This window comes from Sardina pilchardus, chromosome 20 (assembly GCF_963854185.1).
Source record: "Sardina pilchardus chromosome 20, fSarPil1.1, whole genome shotgun sequence".
In the NCBI taxonomy this organism is placed as follows: domain Eukaryota; kingdom Metazoa; phylum Chordata; class Actinopteri; order Clupeiformes; family Clupeidae; genus Sardina; species Sardina pilchardus.
Window position 1 is genome coordinate 207,931 of NC_085013.1, and position 13,265 is coordinate 221,195.

At 42.2% G+C, this 13,265-nt stretch overlaps 4 non-coding genes and 1 pseudogene across 4 annotated transcripts; all 5 read right to left on the reverse strand.

Moving 5' to 3' along the window:
- Nucleotides 1–351: 351 nt before the first annotated feature.
- On the reverse strand, nt 352–470 carry LOC134068251 (5S ribosomal RNA). The gene has a single exon (XR_009936634.1). It is a non-coding gene; the product is annotated as a 5S ribosomal RNA (ribosomal RNA).
- Nucleotides 471–2,137: 1,667 nt separating this feature from the next.
- LOC134068252 (5S ribosomal RNA) lies at nt 2,138–2,256 on the reverse strand. Its single transcript, XR_009936635.1, has one exon. It is a non-coding gene; the product is annotated as a 5S ribosomal RNA (ribosomal RNA).
- A 1,618-nt stretch (nt 2,257–3,874) lies between these two features.
- LOC134068307 (5S ribosomal RNA) lies at nt 3,875–3,993 on the reverse strand. Its single transcript, XR_009936685.1, has one exon. It is a non-coding gene; the product is annotated as a 5S ribosomal RNA (ribosomal RNA).
- A 4,738-nt stretch (nt 3,994–8,731) lies between these two features.
- Nucleotides 8,732–8,854, reverse strand: LOC134068259 (5S ribosomal RNA; annotated as a pseudogene).
- Nucleotides 8,855–10,471: 1,617 nt separating this feature from the next.
- LOC134068253 (5S ribosomal RNA) lies at nt 10,472–10,590 on the reverse strand. Its single transcript, XR_009936636.1, has one exon. It is a non-coding gene; the product is annotated as a 5S ribosomal RNA (ribosomal RNA).
- Between the last annotated feature and the right edge of the window lie 2,675 nt (nt 10,591–13,265).

Consider the following 13,265-nt stretch of genomic DNA (forward strand, 5'->3'; position numbering starts at 1 on the left):
TGAACACAGCGAGACCGGGAATTGTACAACACGGTGAAAACTACATCGAAAACAAAGCTGTCACCCCAAAAAATAAGCTAAACATTCCAGATGAAAACAAGCACTAAAACTCCCCCAATCCGCCAGCTGTTTACAGTCAACTCGTGCAATTTTTTCCGACCTGTTGCTGGCTTAGCCTATATTTCCTACCTATGTATTTATTTATTTATTTATTTATGTATTTATTTATTTTGCTTTCAAACGGAGGAAGCAAATATTCAAAGGGGTTGGAACGTCTACGTACTAGGGAGCAGGCACGCACAGACAGACAGCCTGAAAAAAAAAAAAGTTTCACTGGCTGATGGAGAGAAAAGCTTACGGCACCTGGTATTCCCAGGCGGTCTCCCATCCAAGTACTAACCAGGCCCGACGTTGCTTAGCTTCCGAGATCGGACGAGATCGGGCGTGTTCAGCGTGGTATGGCCGTAAGCGAAAGCAACCGGCCAAAGTAACCTACTTAAAGCTCCCTAACCCGGGTTGGAGACGCGTGCTACATTGTGTTCAAGAAAACAAGGGCGCATTTTCCGCGTGGAGTTCAACTTTGAAAGTGAAGAATACAACAAATGGCATTTAAAACTTGGTAACATTTCCAATAACTGTTCCTTCTTTATCCTAAAAACGATGGGTACTGACAGAAGAGTTTGGTTAGGCAAGTGCACATACTTTACTCACAGTACAACATACATAGGGCAGCTTTATCTCTGATTAAAACGCTCACAGATTTGTTTAGAAGCTAAATAAATTGTAATGGTGACATAGCATGGCAAAAACCACTTGGTGTGTACACCATTTGAAACTACCACAAGTAAATTAGAAAATGTCACTGGAGTAAAAAAAAGCTCAGCTTTTCAAACAAAGATGATACTTCGCTTTGGACAAAGGCGTCTGCTAAATAACCATAGCCATAGCCATAGCCATAGCCATAGCCATAGCCATACTCAAAGCTAAGGAGAGAAATCAGTGTCTGGCCATGCATGAGAATATAAAACCACTAAGTATTTGATGGGATATAAAAAAAAAAAATCCGTTTTTCTAAGCAGAGCGAAAACACAGGGGACGTTTCATTGGAGAGAACAGCCCTAATTTACAATTCATAAAATATGAGCTTCGTTTTAGAAACTTAGCCTCTCAATGAAAACAACGTACACATACCGGTCGGGATGCGGACGCTCCGAGTTGGGTCTCTGGCCAGTTAGGACTGCGCATTCAGGTCATGTGTTGTAAAGAGGGTTGTTTCGTGGATCCTCTTTGCTTCATCTTCGCCACGGAGAAAGAAAAAACAACTGCTCCTAATGCAGTTCTCTACTGGTGTGCTAGAGTCACTGGCAGCCAATGATCCATACATGTCCAGATGTACACTAGCGACAGAAAGCGTGGCGCTCCCTCCGGCGACGGAGACGTGAATGAGCGCTTCTCCTTAGCGCACGGTTTATATAGGCCTTATACGTAATAGTAGACACACGTCAATCGAATGCTGCATCTAATCCGACAACATAGGCTATGTAGTAGCAACTGCTGTCAAGCAAAACTTCATGAAGCACGCTGATATTAGCTTTTCATATATCAATTCGCTGTGCGTAAAAACAGGACCTTTGGTCACTCGCTCTACTTGGACATCCTGAAACGAGTAACCTACAGTTGTTCAGGAAAACACTACAATATCTGGGATGTCGAAGGCCATGCAGACTAAAGGCTATTTTCCATACTCAGACAGTGTTGAAAAATTACTTTGCAGCTCTTGGGCGAATGAACACAGCGAGACCGGGAATTGTACAACACGGTGAAAACTACATCGAAAACAAAGCTGTCACCCCAAAAAATAAGCTAAACATTCCAGATGAAAACAAGCACTAAAACTCCCCCAATCCGCCAGCTGTTTACAGTCAACTCGTGCAATTTTTTCCGACCTGTTGCTGGCTTAGCCTATATTTCCTACCTATGTATTTATTTATTTATTTATTTATGTATTTATTTATTTTGCTTTCAAACGGAGGAAGCAAATATTCAAAGGGGTTGGAACGTCTACGTACTAGGGAGCAGGCACGCACAGACAGACAGCCTGAAAAAAAAAAAAGTTTCACTGGCTGATGGAGAGAAAAGCTTACGGCACCTGGTATTCCCAGGCGGTCTCCCATCCAAGTACTAACCAGGCCCGACGTTGCTTAGCTTCCGAGATCGGACGAGATCGGGCGTGTTCAGCGTGGTATGGCCGTAAGCGAAAGCAACCGGCCAAAGTAACCTACTTAAAGCTCCCTAACCCGGGTTGGAGACGCGTGTGTTGTGAAAGGTGAGGTACGCTACATTGTGTTCAAGAAAACAAGGGCGCATTTTCCGCGTGGAGTTCAACTTTGAAAGTGAAGAATACAACAAATGGCATTTAAAACTTGGTAACATTTCCAATAACTGTTCCTTCTTTATCCTAAAAACGATGGGTACTGACAGAAGAGTTTGGTTAGGCAAGTGCACATACTTTACTCACAGTACAACATACATAGGGCAGCTTTATCTCTGATTAAAACGCTCACAGATTTGTTTAGAAGCTAAATAAATTGTAATGGTGACATAGCATGGCAAAAACCACTTGGTGTGTACACCATTTGAAACTACCACAAGTAAATTAGAAAATGTCACTGGAGTAAAAAAAAAGCTCAGCTTTTCAAACAAAGATGATACTCAAAGCTAAGGAGAGAAATCAGTGTCTGGCCATGCATGAGAATATAAAACCACTAAGTATTTGATGGGATTTAAAAAAAAAAAAATCCGTTTTTCTAAGCAGAGCGAAAACACAGGAGACGTTTCATTGGAGAGAACAGCCCTAATTTACAATTCATAAAATATGAGCTTCGTTTTAGAAACTTAGCCTCTCAATGAAAACAACGTACACATACCGGTCGGGATGCGGACGCTCCGAGTTGGGTCTCTGGCCAGTTAGGACTGCGCATTCAGGTCATGTGTTGTAAAGAGGGTTGTTTCGTGGATCCTCTTTGCTTCATCTTCGCCACGGAGAAAGAAAAAACAACTGCTCCTAATGCAGTTCTCTACTGGTGTGCTAGAGTCACTGGCAGCCAATGATCCATACATGTCCAGATGTACACTAGCGACAGAAAGCGTGGCGCTCCCTCCGGCGACGGAGACGTGAATGAGCGCTTCTCCTTAGCGCACGGTTTATATAGGCCTTATACGTAATAGTAGACACACGTCAATCGAATGCTGCATCTAATCCGACAACATAGGCTATGTAGTAGCAACTGCTGTCAAGCAAAACTTCAAGAAGCACGCTGATATTAGCTTTTCATATATCAATTCGCTGTGCGTAAAAACAGGACCTTTGGTCACTCGCTCTACTTGGACATCCTGAAACGAGTAACCTACAGTTGTTCAGGAAAACACTACAATATCTGGGATGTCGAAGGCCATGCAGACTATAGGCTATTTTCCATACTCAGACAGTGTTGAAAAAATTACTTTGCAGCTCTTGGGCGAATGAACACAGCGAGACCGGGAATTGTACAACACGGTGAAAACTACATCGAAAACAAAGCTGTCACCCCAAAAAATAAGCTAAACATTCCAGATGAAAACAAGCACTAAAACTCCCCCAATCCGCCAGCTGTTTACAGTCAACTCGTGCAATTTTTTCCGACCTGTTGCTGGCTTAGCCTATATTTCCTACCTATGTATTTATTCATTTATTTATTTATGTATTTCTTTATTTTGCTTTCAAACGGAGGAAGCAAATATTCAAAGGGGTTGGAACGTCTACGTACTAGGGAGCAGGCACGCACAGACAGACAGCCTGAAAAAAAAAAAAGTTTCACTGGCTGATGGAGAGAAAAGCTTACGGCACCTGGTATTCCCAGGCGGTCTCCCATCCAAGTACTAACCAGGCCCGACGCTGCTTAGCTTCCGAGATCGGACGAGATCGGGCGTGTTCAGCGTGGTATGGCCGTAAGCGAAAGCAACCGGCCAAAGTAACCTACTTAAAGCTCCCTAACCCGGGTTGGAGACGCGTGTGTTGTGAAAGGTGAGGTACGCTACATTGTGTTCAAGAAAACAAGGGCGCATTTTCCGCGTGGAGTTCAACTTTGAAAGTGAAGAATACAACAAATGGCATTTAAAACTTGGTAACATTTCCAATAACTGTTCCTTCTTTATCCTAAAAACGATGGGTACTGACAGAAGAGTTTGGTTAGGCAAGTGCACATACTTTACTCACAGTACAACATACATAGGGCAGCTTTATCTCTGATTAAAACGCTCACAGATTTGTTTAGAAGCTAAATAAATTGTAATGGTGACATAGCATGGCAAAAACCACTTGGTGTGTACACCATTTGAAACTACCACAAGTAAATTAGAAAATGTCACTGGAGTAAAAAAAAGCTCAGCTTTTCAAACAAAGATGATACTTCGCTTTGGACAAAGGCGTCTGCTAAATAACCATAGCCATAGCCATAGCCATAGCCATAGCCATAGCCATAGCCATAGCCATACTCAAAGCTAAGGAGAGAAATCAGTGTCTGGCCATGCATGAGAATATAAAACCACTAAGTATTTGATGGGATATAAAAAAAAAAAATCCGTTTTTCTAAGCAGAGCGAAAACACAGGGGACGTTTCATTGGAGAGAACAGCCCTAATTTACAATTCATAAAATATGAGCTTCGTTTTAGAAACTTAGCCTCTCAATGAAAACAACGTACACATACCGGTCGGGATGCGGACGCTCCGAGTTGGGTCTCTGGCCAGTTAGGACTGCGCATTCAGGTCATGTGTTGTAAAGAGGGTTGTTTCGTGGATCCTCTTTGCTTCATCTTCGCCACGGAGAAAGAAAAAACAACTGCTCCTAATGCAGTTCTCTACTGGTGTGCTAGAGTCACTGGCAGCCAATGATCCATACATGTCCAGATGTACACTAGCGACAGAAAGCGTGGCGCTCCCTCCGGCGACGGAGACGTGAATGAGCGCTTCTCCTTAGCGCACGGTTTATATAGGCCTTATACGTAATAGTAGACACACGTCAATCGAATGCTGCATCTAATCCGACAACATAGGCTATGTAGTAGCAACTGCTGTCAAGCAAAACTTCATGAAGCACGCTGATATTAGCTTTTCATATATCAATTCGCTGTGCGTAAAAACAGGACCTTTGGTCACTCGCTCTACTTGGACATCCTGAAACGAGTAACCTACAGTTGTTCAGGAAAACACTACAATATCTGGGATGTCGAAGGCCATGCAGACTATAGGCTATTTTCCATACTCAGACAGTGTTGAAAAATTACTTTGCAGCTCTTGGGCGAATGAACACAGCGAGACCGGGAATTGTACAACACGGTGAAAACTACATCGAAAACAAAGCTGTCACCCCAAAAAATAAGCTAAACATTCCAGATGAAAACAAGCACTAAAACTCCCCCAATCCGCCAGCTGTTTACAGTCAACTCGTGCAATTTTTTCCGACCTGTTGCTGGCTTAGCCTATATTTCCTACCTATGTATTTATTTATTTATGTATTTCTTTATTTTGCTTTCAAACGGAGGAAGCAAATATTCAAAGGGGTTGGAACGTCTACGTACTAGGGAGCAGGCACGCACAGACAGACAGCCTGAAAAAAAAAAAAGTTTCACTGGCTGATGGAGAGAAAAGCTTACGGCACCTGGTGTTCCCAAGCGAATTCTCCCCAAAGTCCCTATCTCTGCTCAACTCTGCTCAACCGGCCAATAGTTGAGCGCCGTTGAGCAGCGTTGAGCGCTCAACAGTCCAATCATTGAGCCATGTTGAGCGCTCAACCCACCAATCATTGAGCATGAGCATCGATGGGCCAATCACCTTCACCAAATTCACGACGTCACGACGTCTCTGCTCGACGCTCTTTGAGCTGCGTTATGAAAATACTGGCGGCCATCTTTATTGGAGTCGGCGTTACTGACGTTACTGATGACTGATCAGACTGTTTTTATACTTTCAGGTAAGTTTGGTCTAATTATGGGCTTAGTAATGAATGAAACTCTATATATTTCGGATAGTTTGCCTGAACCGTAAAGGTTTTACATGGTATCTCGTAGGCGCCGTACGTACTGACGCTAATTTTCTGTCACCAAGCGGCTAGGTTAATAGATAGGTCCCACCTCTTTGAAATGCGTTTAAAATACGACAAGACTATTGATTTTACATGTTGAGACCTTGAAGGATGTACTTCTACTGTGTGGACTCGAAATGTAAAGCTTAAATGTGCTTTAGACGTGTTAGAATATCACCCGCGATTAGCATGCTAAATGCATTGAAAGTGAATGAATGGGCTACGAATCGCCACTGTAATGATCTGACGTTCCCTGGAAACACTTTACAAATGTGATCAGATACCCTAGCTCACTTTTTAAGACCATAGAGATGGTGTAACAGAAGTGTGGAGTTGAAATTTGATGTATAAATATGCCTTAGAAGTGTAAACATGTCAACCGCGATTTGCATGCTAAAAACAAAGTGATGAATGAATGGGCTGTATTTGGTTGTCATAAGCACTTTGTTTCACCTGTTGGCTCTGGAAAGCAAATAGCACACACGTCATATCAGTACTCATTGCATGTGTTTTTTATATTTTCAGATTATTTGCTGTGGAGCCAGAGCCCACGGTGTCGTCCTCCTCCACTCGGCCAGAGCCCACGGTGTCGTCCTCTTCCACTCGACCAAAGCCTGCTGCACCCACCCCCATTCTGCCAGGGCCTGCTGCGTCCACCCACCTCCAGCCAAAACCTGCTGCGCCCACCTATGGACCACCCCCTGTGTTGGCAGCACCCATACTGCTGGTTCTCCCCCCACAACCACAGGCTCCCTCGGTCCTGTTTCGTGGGCCATCGTGCAGCCAGAGCTTTGTACCTCCTGCACCAACAGTCAAGGCATTCTTGCCAAACAAACCCTCGCAGCCACGTGGGGCTTGCCACGTGCACAATTGTAGTGGACAGCGGAAGAGGTACACACCTGCCAAGGACAGTGGCTTGAAGCACCCAGATGATATTATCCTACTGTCCATCCACTAGAAAATCCACCACCTCTGGGTTTGACAATGTGGTGTACGACAGCTTTGAACACTTTAAATGTGTGGTGGATGCGGAGCTGGAAAAGAGAACTATGTAAATAACTGTGTAAATGACTTACCTGTGTGGTGCCACTTCTCCTGTGCCATCTGAAGGAGAGAGAAAGAGGTTTGTAGTGTGTGTGTGTGTGTGTGTGTGTGTGTGTGTGTGTGTTTCAAAGTGCTTCAGCAAGTACATTACATTTATTTATAGTTCAAAAGCTTTTTTAAAAAAATGCACTTTACAGTTTTACTTAAGAATGTTCTTGTGTTTGTTTTTCTAATTATTATTATTTATGTTACTGTTAAAATGCACTTTGTAATTTAATTTCAATTTATTTTTTCTTATAGAGCGCCAAAACATTACACATGTCTCATGGCGCTTTACGGAGTGTTAGACTTTCAAATTGAGCCCATGAGTAACAGGGGCAAGGAAAAACTCCCTAGAGTTGGAGATACATATAGGAAGAAACCTCAGACAGATCCACGACTCAAGGGCCCAACCTATCTGCCTAGGGTCAGTTACAGTAAAGTCATTTGTAGTATCAGAAGGTTCAAATAGTCCAGTGTACTTTGTATTATCTTTTTTATACAAACATGTTCTGGCCTATGTTCAATATCAAGACCAATCTAACCTCAATCATTTTAACCTTAATCAATTCCGATCCAACACAATCAATTTACATACCCTTTAGTGGTTGTTCATGTTCAGATAATCAGTTTTTTTCATGTGTGTTGTTTGTTTGTCTTTTCTCAGCTTCGTGTCCTTGTGATGTTTGAATGTCTGCTTCATGTTTAACAAACATTTGCCAAAGAAAACACACACAAAAATGTAACAAACAGGAATGGCTTGAGCCTTTATTTGTTGATTGGTGACCCTGAGTCTTTGGATAATCCTGTTCTTTATTGGGTTGATTTTTATTGTTAATCCGTTGTGCGTGTCCTTGTGATGTTTGTATGTCTGTCAGCTCCATGTTTAACTAAATGTTTGCAAGTGGTAGTAAATGTTTGTCTCTCAGGTTCTCGCTCGTACATCTGTACTTGGCTGTGGTGAGCGAGCTTTAAACCAAACAGATCTTGTTTACTTGTGTTGTCATGCATTGCCTTTCAAATGAAACACATTCTGGGTGAAAAATAAAAGTTGTAAAAGTATTTCAAGTATTTTGGAGTCTCTGTATGCTTGGGTTTCAGAAGGGGATAGTGTAAAAAAAAAAAAAAAAACCTGCCAAGAGCCTTTCAAACTGTCAAGCAAGCTTCCTGACAATTCTTCCTTAAAGGAAGTCTCTTCAGATATGCACATTACCAGAAATTACTAGCTTTCAAACCTGTGTGAAAACACTGTGAATCTTCTTAGAATATTTACCTGAGTTAAAGCTCTGTCCTGTTCTGGAAAAATACAAATTTGATATAAAATAAAACATAAATACTCGGTATTCTCTATCATCATGTTTTGTATATGATTCATAAGGACTGATCTATAAGACCTAAATTGTACATCACCTACAATACACCCTCATTTTAATTCAGAGATGACATACAACAGCTTGGCCACCAGAGGGCGCCATGCTTTTTGATCCTTTTTGATCCTTTTTCTGCTCAACCCAGGATCAGCGATAGGGACTTTGGGGGGTCATGAGCCATTCCCAGGCGGTCTCCCATCCAAGTACTAACCAGGCCCGACGTTGCTTAGCTTCCGAGATCGGACGAGATCGGGCGTGTTCAGCGTGGTATGGCCGTAAGCGAAAGCAACCGGCCAAAGTAACCTACTTAAAGCTCCCTAACCCGGGTTGGAGACGCGTGTGTTGTGAAAGGTGAGGTACGCTACATTGTGTTCAAGAAAACAAGGGCGCATTTTCCGCGTGGAGTTCAACTTTGAAAGTGAAGAATACAACAAATGGCATTTAAAACTTGGTAACATTTCCAATAACTGTTCCTTCTTTATCCTAAAAACGATGGGTACTGACAGAAGAGTTTGGTTAGGCAAGTGCACATACTTTACTCACAGTACAACATACATAGGGCAGCTTTATCTCTGATTAAAACGCTCACAGATTTGTTTAGAAGCTAAATAAATTGTAATGGTGACATAGCATGGCAAAAACCACTTGGTGTGTACACCATTTGAAACTACCACAAGTAAATTAGAAAATGTCACTGGAGTAAAAAAAAGCTCAGCTTTTCAAACAAAGATGATACTCAAAGCTAAGGAGAGAAATCAGTGTCTGGCCATGCATGAGAATATAAAACCACTAAGTATTTGATGGGATTTAAAAAAAAAAAATCAGTTTTTATAAGCAGAGCGAAAACACAGGAGACGTTTCATTGGAGAGAACAGCCCTAATTTACAATTCATAAAATATGAGCTTCGTTTTAGAAACTTAGCCTCTCAATGAAAACAACGTACACATACCGGTCGGGATGCGGACGCTCCGAGTTGGGTCTCTGGCCAGTTAGGACTGCGCATTCAGGTCATGTGTTGTAAAGAGGGTTGTTTCGTGGATCCTCTTTGCTTCATCTTCGCCACGGAGAAAGAAAAAACAACTGCTCCTAATGCATTTCTCTACTGGTGTGCTAGAGTCACTGGCAGCCAATGATCCATACATGTCCAGATGTACACTAGCGACAGAAAGCGTGGCGCTCCCTCCGGCGACGGAGACGTGAATGAGCGCTTCTCCTTAGCGCACGGTTTATATAGGCCTTATACGTAATAGTAGACACACGTCAATCGAATGCTGCATCTAATCCGACAACATAGGCTATGTAGTAGCAACTGCTGTCAAGCAAAACTTCATGAAGCACGCTGATATTAGCTTTTCATATATCAATTCGCTGTGCGTAAAAACAGGAACTTTGGTCACTCGCTCTACTTGGACATCCTGAAACGAGTAACCTACAGTTGTTCAGGAAAACACTACAATATCTGGGATGTCGAAGGCCATGCAGACTATAGGCTATTTTCCATACTCAGACAGTGTTGAAAAAATTACTTTGCAGCTCTTGGGCGAATGAACACAGCGAGACCGGGAATTGTACAACACGGTGAAAACTACATAGAAAACAAAGCTGTCACCCCAAAAAATAAGCTAAACATTCCAGATGAAAACAAGCACTAAAACTCCCCCAATCCGCCAGCTGTTTACAGTCAACTCGTGCAATTTTTTTCCGACCTGTTGCTGGCTTAGCCTATATTTCCTACCTATGCATTTATTTATTTATTTATTTATGTATTTCTTTATTTTGCTTTCAAACGGAGGAAGCAAATATTCAAAGGGGTTGGAACGTCTACGTACTAGGGAGCAGGCACGCACAGACAGACAGCCTGAAAAAAAAAAAAGTTTCACTGGCTGACGGAGAGAAAAGCTTACGGCACCTGGTATTCCCAGGCGGTCTCCCATCCAAGTACTAATAAGGCCCGACGCTGCTTAGCTTCCGAGATCGGACGAGATCGGGCGTGTTCAGCGTGGTATGGCCGTAAGCGAAAGCAACCGGCCAAAGTAACCTACTTAAAGCTCCCTAACCCGGGTTGGAGACGCGTGTGTTGTGAAAGGTGAGGTACGCTACATTGTGTTCAAGAAAACAAAGGCGCATTTTCCGCGTGGAGTTCAACTTTGAAAGTGAAGAATACAACAAATGGCATTTAAAACTTGGTAACATTTCCAATAACTGTTCCTTCTTTATCCTAAAAACGATGGGTACTGACAGAAGAGTTTGGTTAGGCAAGTGCACATACTTTACTCACAGTACAACATACATAGGGCAGCTTTATCTCTGATTAAAACGCTCACAGATTTGTTTAGAAGCTAAATACATTGTAATGGTGACATAGCATGGCAAAAACCACTTGGTGTGTACACCATTTGAAACTACCACAAGTAAATTAGAAAATGTCACTGGAGTAAAAAAAAAGCTCAGCTTTTCAAACAAAGATGATACTCAAAGCTAAGGAGAGAAATCAGTGTCTGGCCATGCATGAGAATATAAAACCACTAAGTATTTGATGGGATTTTAAAAAAAAAAATCCGTTTTTATAAGCAGAGCGAAAACACAGGAGACGTTTCATTGGAGAGAACAGCCCTAATTTACAATTCATAAAATATGAGCTTCGTTTTAGAAACTTAGCCTCTCAATGAAAACAACGTACACATACCGGTCGGGATGCGGACGCATTAAAAAGTGCTTATTTTCTTTATAGCAGTATACATATAGATAAAACACCAAATGCAGCTTGATTCATTATGTACATAAAGTGCATAGAGTAATCAGACAGTCCATATAAACAGAATTCTGTATAATAGTGCATTGATGAGGTGCATTTGATAAAGGGCAGTTATCATCGGTAGTCAGACCATCTCTAGTCCATGTGCAAGGGAGAGGGGGGCAGGGGCTAGTGGTGGGTCTTGGTGTTGAGCAGTGTTATGGTGTTTCTGAGCCTGCTAGTGCAACTCCTAGGCTCCTGTAACGTTTCCCAGACGGGCGGTTGGAGAACAGTCCATGACTGGGATGTGTGTGGTCTCTGATGATTTTGTGTGCACGTTGCAGACACCGTGAGTGATGAAGATCAGTGATGGTTGGGAGTGATGTGTCAATGATTTTGTGGGAGTGTATGGGTGTGTATGCATAAGAGCAGGGAAGTAGAAATACTCACATGTCAACACAAGCACCTCCAGTTCCTTTATCCTCGTGTGAGCTTGCATCCAATGCACCTGATGCAAACACATAAACAAGTAGAGAAAAACTGTAAGCAACAATGCTAATTAATGAGGACAGTAAATTATGAGTGCTGTGTCACATACCACCACAAGAATATGTGTTTCAGTAAATATGTATTAACTATATGTGTATGGAATAATCTCTCGCTTTAAGCCTACCTTACAGACAGACTTTGACACAATTTGGGAAAGATTGTTGAAAGATTGTAGTCTTTTAACGTATGCCCCTCATTCAAACTACTCAAAAGACTACAATCTTTCAAGAATCTTTCCCAAATCTTGTTAAAGTCTGTAAGTGTAAGGTAGGCTTTAGTTTTAAAAACACACTAACACAATATGCTGTCTAAACCGAGCTAACATTTCTAGCTATTCATGGGTCTCATCAGGTCTCTTTCCACAGGTGTATCAAATCAACCTAGATTATGAGTGCTGCGTTAGTGCACCTGTCGAAAGTGACCTAATGAAACCCATGAATATCTTTGCTTTGTTACTTAGGGCAATTTATTGGCTCTGTACACTAGATATAGACAAAGTCCCGATGTCAAAAAGCAATTGTATTAACGTGTAACGTTAGCAGGCACCGAAATCCTGCCCTCCTCCGTGCACACACAGGCTGGTGTTTTCAGAAAAAAAGCTGGAAGCTAAAATCGACCTGAAACCGAGCAAACTGGCACACAGCAGTCGCCCACAGTTTTAAGAAGCTCAAAACACAGTTGCATGCATTGTATTTCTTACGTTTTGGTATGATTGAAGTGCTCATTAGTCGGTGCTTTTCTGACAGCTATGACAACGAAGAGACGGCAAGAAACACGTTCGCCAACCATAAGACAAACACGGAAGTTCGTCTATATCTAGTGCACAGAGCCAATAAAAACCTCCAAACAAACATAATATATTTGCAAATGTACATCTGGCTATTTATCTCCTTGCCAATTCATTTAACGCTACTCAATGGGGATAAAAACTTACCGGGACGGTCGTTCGTTAGTTCGTTGTCCGAAGCAAAGCTAGCTAAGCTAGCAACTGCAACATCTTCCTTTCCACACGGTTGGACTTCTCAAACAACCCCAGTCCCTCGTTGTCGTCGTGAAAACAGACGTCCTGGCTTGGGTTGTGTCAGAGACCGTTGAACAAACACAAGGCACTGTCTTATTTAACTCTACATGGCTTTACTTAAAGCGCTAACATTAGAAGCTAGCTATTCCGAACAGGTCGCTAATACGAAAATGCTATGCTACAAACAACTGTGACATTATAGACGTTAAATAGTGTTCCCTCCTCCCTCTTCGTGGCTTGAATCCATTTTCTTCGACGGCCCACATCAAGGAGAAATGTACGAAAGCTAAAAACGGGATGTTTTTGTTTGATACCGGTTCACAGAGTTTTATTACACCACCTCTAGCTTCTCTGCTCCCCCGTGGTCATTCACTATGAACGGCTATT